This window comes from Octopus sinensis, linkage group LG7 (genome assembly GCF_006345805.1).
Source record: "Octopus sinensis linkage group LG7, ASM634580v1, whole genome shotgun sequence".
Taxonomy (NCBI): Eukaryota; Metazoa; Mollusca; class Cephalopoda; order Octopoda; family Octopodidae; genus Octopus; species Octopus sinensis.
In genome coordinates, this window is record NC_043003.1 from 34151095 (window position 1) to 34159058 (window position 7964).

Here is a 7964-nt window from a genome sequence, read left to right on the forward strand (position 1 = left end):
CCTGGCACTATTTCGATAACTTCATGTTTATTTATTCGTATAGACAATAATCTGATTTGTTTTCTCTTTTTATTGTTAATTCAATGTTAAACACTGATCCCCCCCACTCCCCTGCTAAAGTGCGGGTGGATTTAGATATATATGTGTACAGGCGTGTGCGTGTGTGTCTGCATGTGTGTGTGTGAGAGTGTGTGAATATATATTTATATATATATATATATATATAAACACACACACACACCAGTTTCTAATATTTTTGTACGAAATATATTTTTCCGTTTTATGTGAGGGGACCCTCAGGCAGTTAAACATAGTAGTAGTAGTAGTAGTAGTAGTAGTAGTAGTAGTAGTAGTAGATAGTGCTTGTGGTTTTTGTTGTGGTGGTGCTAGTGGTGGTGGCAGTATTAATCAATATTAACAATGATGATGGTAATGGGCGCAATACGTTAACTCAGTCCAAAAGCTATGTTGTTCATTGTTGCTAAATAGCAATAATCGGAACTTTTATTTATGCAAACATTTCCTGTATATAGTTCAATTATATCTTTATCTGTCTGCCTGTCTATCTATCTATCTATCTATCTATCTATCTATCTATCTATCTATCTATCTATCTATCTATCTATCTATCTCTAGCTAACTAGCTAGCTAGCTAGCTACGTATATTTGTATACGTATGCAAATGCATACATATGCAAATATACATCTATGTATTTATATCTGATTTATGGATATAATATTCTTACTATGTATATATACATATATATGTATGTGTGTGTGTTTGTGTGTCTGTATACATATACATATACACACTTACATCTAAAGACACACACAAATACACACACATACACACAGGAGCCTATAATGATCAATGTTCTACCTCTCTAGCCGGTTACTAATTGTCTAATTATTTAAACTCAGTGTAGTAAACTTTGATTGTTGAGTACATTGAAATATTGTCGTAAAGGCGCTGTTCAAACGAGAGTGTCTGTCTTTTTTTACTACATGAAATCTTTTCTACACTATACCTTTACAGATTATGTCCTATATATATCTGATAACTTATCTTACAAAGATACAGTGATGAGAAAAATATTATGTAACAGATAATGCCTAGGAATTTAAGAAACACCATCTTGATTTAAGTATTTGATTAATCCCTCGCTGAAAGTTTACTCTGTATTGTGGATATACACACAAGCAATATGGAACTTTATGTGAGAAAGCCAATTGGATAGATTTCCCTGGCAACTAATTAAATTTCACCACTATTCAAAATATCGCAAAAATTTTAAGGATCCTTAAATTGCTGAGTTCGAAATCATCAAGATTTCTTCGCCAGGGAGCCACATATCTTGAGAGAGGTAACAGTCGATCTACATCAGCTTTAGTAAATGACTGGTGCTTTATTTTATCAACTTTGGTATCCCGTCCAAGAGAGAAAGAACATATGCTATAAAGGGAAGTAATTTAATTTTCTAGGTATTTTATGTCAACACTACCGCATAATGCCATCCTGACCCACATTTAAAATAACAATGATAATTATCAACTACAAAAGTTCTATCACTGTGTATTGCTTTATTTCTCTTTATTATTATATTGTGTAAAAAGTCGTAAAATAATGGTCGTGTAATCTTTTCATGTAGGCTTATTTATATCATAACATTAAAATATAGTATTTTTGCTTTCATTTCAGGGATTGCTATAGATATTTTACTATATAATTTCTGCAGAATGTTTATGAATGGAACGGTGACATAATTATTTCATAAAATATAAGTAAGTTTCTTGTAGTATATCATTCATGTATTTTTTTTCTTGCTGATGTTTATTTTCTGTGTAATATCAGTGCAAAATAAGAGGCCCAGTAATGTTCGTAAATAACAAAATAATACAATTCACACACCAATAGCAAATACAAATTGTACCAATCTTAAGTGACTAGTTTGTAAGTAGCGTAAATTCATTAAGGTGTATGCGTGTGGAAATGCAAACTGAGCGATATATACATATATACATGTACACATATACACACATTTGTTCATAAATACATACATACATATGTATATATATATATATATATATATATATATACATACATAGATGCATATACATACATATATACATGCACATATATAAATACATTTTGTCTATACACATTCCCATATGAACGGTTATATAAATACTTATACATACGTATATATATGTGCACGTGCGTATATATGCATACATAATATATTTATACATACGTACAAATATATGATATATAAATATACATAAATGTGAAGATATCTACTTCGTATCATATATATATATATATATATATATATATAATATACATTACAAAAAATAAGTATTTATACAGATGTTCTTGTCTTCAAACATATGCGACCAAAAGGCATGTATCCTTGTGTATTTATGTATGTATGTATGAATGCATATTTATATATATGTTGTGCATATATTATATGTATGTATGTGTATATATATTTATCTGCATACGTATATATATATGTATATATATATGCATGTATATATATTTATCTGCATACGTATATATATATATAATATATATATATATATATATATATATATATATATACATACGTGAATATATATATTGTATATATATATATACGTGCATACATATATGTAATTTGAGTTGATGGGTAGAATGTTCGTATATTCAGCGTCAATAAATTTGATAATCTTTAAAACAAAATATTTCATCTCTGTTTAAATCTATGTATCTGTATAAGGTGTGTTTATATAATATTATATTTATATATATATATATAATATATATATATAATATATATATGCAACAAACATATACATATGTATATAATATATATATGAATATATGTGTATCTTTATATATATGTATAGATATTGTTCACAAACACACACACACATATATATATATGAGTGTATGTATATGCATACACTCACACACACGCACAAACACGCACAGATACATATTTATATATATTCTATATCAATACGCTTCTAATGACGTATTTAAAACATTTTTTTAGTTTCCAAATTTCATTTTTTATTTTGTATATGAATGTGTGTATCCACGCGCGTGTGTGTAGTATATACATAGACAATGATATATGTATATGTATATGCATGTGTACATATATATATATATATATATATATATATATATATATATATATACATTATACATAACATATATAATATATGTATATACATGTGTACTATACATATATATATATATATATATATATGTATGTATATGTATCTATATGTATATACAGTATATATACATATATGTTTATATAATACACAAATATAGGGTCGTAGGGGATGTAATTTTTTTCTCTCATTCAAATACCGAAGAGCAAAAAAAAAAAGTGGGAAAAAATTATTACTTTAGAGTCACAACTTGGAATAAAACGTCACAAAATCATATTCTTCTCAGTTTTTTTCATGTTTTCTCTATATTTTCTTTCACTCACACATTGTCTTATATATTTATATATATATGTATATATATATATATATATATATATATATATATATATATATATATATCTAATATATTATATATATATATACATGTATATATATATATATATGTATAGTTTCTCCATATCGTCAACCATTATGACAACATTACATCATAAACATTATTTTTTTTAATTAGGGTTATTTCACGTAGTTAAAATATCAACGCTGTGGGGTTTTCTTTCTTTTAAATTTGTTTTTTTTTTCTTTTTTATGAGTTTCTTGTTTTTATTCTTCTTAATATTAATATTTTTTTTTTCTTTCTTTCTTTTCTGTTTAACACAAACAGAGATAATGGCCATTGATTCAAAGAAATATTTCTTAGTATACACACGTATATGTGTTTGGGGAGAAAGAGACAAACGTAGAGTGACGGAGAAAAAGATTGTTGAATAGATGGGCGAAAGCGGTGGATAGATAGATAAGTAGATAGAGAGACTGATAAACAGACAGTCAGACTGACATATAGAGAAATAGACAGACAGACATGTAGATAGATAGATAGATAGATAGATAGATAGATAGATAGATAGATAGATAGATAGATAGATAGATAGATAGATAGTGAAATACGAGGGGGCGATCTTTTTAGAGGGACAAAATACATCATATACATAATTTGGAAGATTGAAAGACCAAAACAAAGCAAAGAGAAAAAAACGTAAAAAAAAACCAAGAGAAATAAGGATTTGTTTTCATTATAGCTAGTCATATGGATTTTAGATGTTCACATGCAAATAAGAATTCGTAAACATATATTGTTCTCAGATACGCAGCTCCCCCCCCCCCCACACATCTCACTATGTATGTATACACACACACAAATATATATACGTGCATACATACAATCATGCATGCATGCATACATACATACATACATACATACATACGTACGTACGTACATACATACATACATACATACACACGTACACATACATACATACATGTTTGTGAATGTACTTCTGTCTCTGTCTGTGAATGTAAATGCCCCTATGTAAGTGTTTTAGCATGTATAACGATGCTGTACTATTTTCTAGCATCTAATATATATGTATCTTCCAGAGCATCTTTAAATAGTCACATGATGTGTGTGTGTGTGTGTGTGTGTGTGTGTGTGTGTGTGTTGTGTGTGTGTGTGTATGTGTGTGTGTGTGTGTGTACACTGCAAAGTTATCACAAAACTGCTATTCAGAGAGTCACGTTCCCGTTCGTCAAAACAGTTGTGATGAAAATTTTGGTATTGTAGTACTATTTGTTTCGCCTTTATTATCACTTGTGTTCACCTGTGTATATATACATGTCTGTGTGTGCGTACATACACGCACAATTCCATGGATCAAGTCTCCATACCTGAGGCCGATTCACATCATGATAGTTGGAAAGAGGTTTACCAGGAAGTGTTCCGTGTTTGATGCTATAAGATATGCACCAACAGAAGTTGCACAGCCCTTCTTCGGAAACTAGCCGCTGATATATCAGTACATTCTATGCATAACTATGTATCAAGAAGTCTTCAAAATAACAGAGACATTGACAAACTAGAATATTCTATGCTAGGTATACAACCGGGATATTAGCTTTCACTTCGAAGGATACGCTTTTGCAACACAAGTCCAGGAAATATCCAAAAAATATGAGCCGCAAGGAAGTAGTGATGCAGAAAATAGCAACAAAATGTGACATTATATTCAGGCTTTATGGAATTGACACTGAAGAAGTCACCCAATACATTAGTAGCTGCCCGAAATTGTCCTCATGGCATTACTTACTTATGAGACATGATGTGGCTGGAACACTAGATAGCGAACCTCGTACAGAGGATGATACTGATAAGACAAATGTAAAAAGCTACAGTGACGTGGTGGGCATAACCACACCTAGTTCGAAAGAATATTCGAAGCATGCCCCTGTCAAATCTTCAGTAAAATTCAAGTACATTAGACTAGACATACTTATGTAGGAGTACGAAAGAAATTATTTCAACTATAGTTGAAATAATTTACCTTAGGGATATCGATAGAATGTTAAATGTTTGTAGAAAAGAGAACACTTATGCCAAAATGATAGGAAATCTGTAATACGCCATTCTGGCTATTATTTGAAATTTCTACCTATATATATATTAGTGTACTTGGCTAGAAGATTATAGATACAATCTGCCAAATGTACTGGTCAACCTGAGGTTATGATAGGAGCCAGTCGGCCATTGCGCCAAGCAGCAGTATTGAAACTCGACTACGTTTTCGACAGGCAAACTTCTTACCCAGTACACACACACACACACACACACACACACACACACACACACATACATACATAAATACATACATACATACATACATACATACATACATACATCATACATACATACATACATACATGTATACATACATGCATGCATAACTATATATATATATATATATGATAGCTACTGAAATTGTGCATGAATGTGCATATGTACGAATACTTGTGTGCTTTTGTGTGTTTATGTTTGTCTACAAAGTTGATGCCAAATTGTAATGTGATAAATACATTTGAGAAAGAGCACGTCAATATTCCTCGTAACGAATAGTTAGTTCCTTCCTTAAACTATACAGAACAGTTCTCGTCAGATAATGCAATGGTTGCCAAATTTTATTTGGCAAGTAATTTTAGCCATGCTACCTAAGAAGTCAAATAGGGGGCTATCCTAGACATTTGATCGATTCATGAGTCACTGCTTGCATTCCTGTCCAAAGCTAGCCAACATTAGACAGCTGTTTTAATCAACATCGTATTGTAGGCAATTTGTGGTCATTTTTCTCGTTTAGTTCTGATGTGAATGTAGCGTATATTGTAATTATCTGTCTTTCAGATCTTCTACTAAGTTGATAGTACTTCCGAGATAATTTCACCTCTTACTCGTCATGGTCAGATATTCATTGCATCACATTTATTTCCATCTCTCTGAGAAGTTGCTAAATATGTACCATTTATATATAGGAGAAACCGACTAAACTGCCATAAAATTTTCCAAGTAATAAACTTTAGTCTGTACCTATATGCTCATCATTACAATTGACTATATTAATTCATATATAAAATTAGCTGCAAAATGTTAGAATATGCAATAGTTTTTGCTTTTTTCGCAAAACAAAAAGAAAAATTATATTAACAGCTTTTAAATTGTGGTATTGCGTTGCAATAAATTGAATGCCGAAATAAATTGAATCTAGTTGTTTCTTCGGAACGGTTTAAGGATTATATAAAATAAAAAATATATGTCTCAATACGAACTTCAAGGGGAAAAAATCATAATAATATGCATACATACGTTTATTTATTCATAAATAAATACATACATGTATATGTATATATCTATCCATACATTCATATATACGTAGATGCATAGATACATACATACGTACATACATACATACATATGCAAGCATATATACATATCTATTAAATAATTAATAGTGCATTCTACCACGTTTGAAATGCGATGCATATTTTCTAAAACGTTCTGTATTATACCATTTAATTAATCCCCAGTTGCTGTGCATGCGCTTTTAAGTGTACTAAACAAACCATTTTATACACTATAATTTATTAATTTCCTTGTGAATCAGAGTTTGGATAATCTTTCCCTAATGAAGTTCAATCAAGGCTAAAAACTAGATAGATCGATATTTTCTGTTAAGAGAAAGATTAACACAGATGCGTAACCTTAAGTTTACCTTTATATATACAAACATACATTTATGCAGATATGTATTTACATACACACATATGTAGGTACGTATATATATATATATATATGTCTGTATATACATACATACATAGATATCCATGTATATATGTGTTCCAGAGAAGCGGGGATCGTAGATGACGAAGTAACTAAAACTAATGTACTCAGCAGCAGCAGCAGCAGCAGCAGTAGCAGTAGTAGTAGTAGTAGTAGTAGTAGTAGTAGTAGTAGCAGTAGTAGTAGTAGTAGTAGTAGTAGTAGTCTGTTATGTAATTGTTAGTAATAATCCTTTCTACTGAAGGCACAAGGCCTGAAGTTTGTGTTGGGGGACTAGTCAATACATCAACCACAGTGCGTAACTGGTACTTATTTCAGCAACCCCGAAAGGATGAAAAGCAAAGTTGACCTCGGCAGAATTTGAACTCAGACCGTGGCGGCAGACGAAATACCACTGAGCATTTGCCCGGCTTGCTAACGATTCTGTCAGCTTGCTGCTTTATAAAGGTTAGTACTAATATGTATCGAGGTAGTTTATAACCCTGTGGTCATGTGTGGGAAAAAAAAACGAATGACGGGTTGAATATAAAGGAGGTGTTGAATGAAGATTTATTGTCGGTCTATTTACTTTTATGCCTTGCTGACGATCTTGTTGATGACATTGATGACGTTATGGATCGTGGTTGTGGTGTTGTTG

General features: G+C 30.8%; 1 long non-coding RNA gene across 1 annotated transcript; it reads left to right on the forward strand.

The window, feature by feature from the left end:
* The first annotated feature begins 7010 nt into the window (after window positions 1–7010).
* LOC118764214 lies at window positions 7011–7555 on the forward strand. Its single transcript, XR_005000005.1, has 3 exons — window positions 7011–7217; window positions 7290–7293; window positions 7366–7555. It is a non-coding gene; the product is annotated as an uncharacterized LOC118764214 (long non-coding RNA).
* Window positions 7556–7964: the final 409 nt, after the last annotated feature.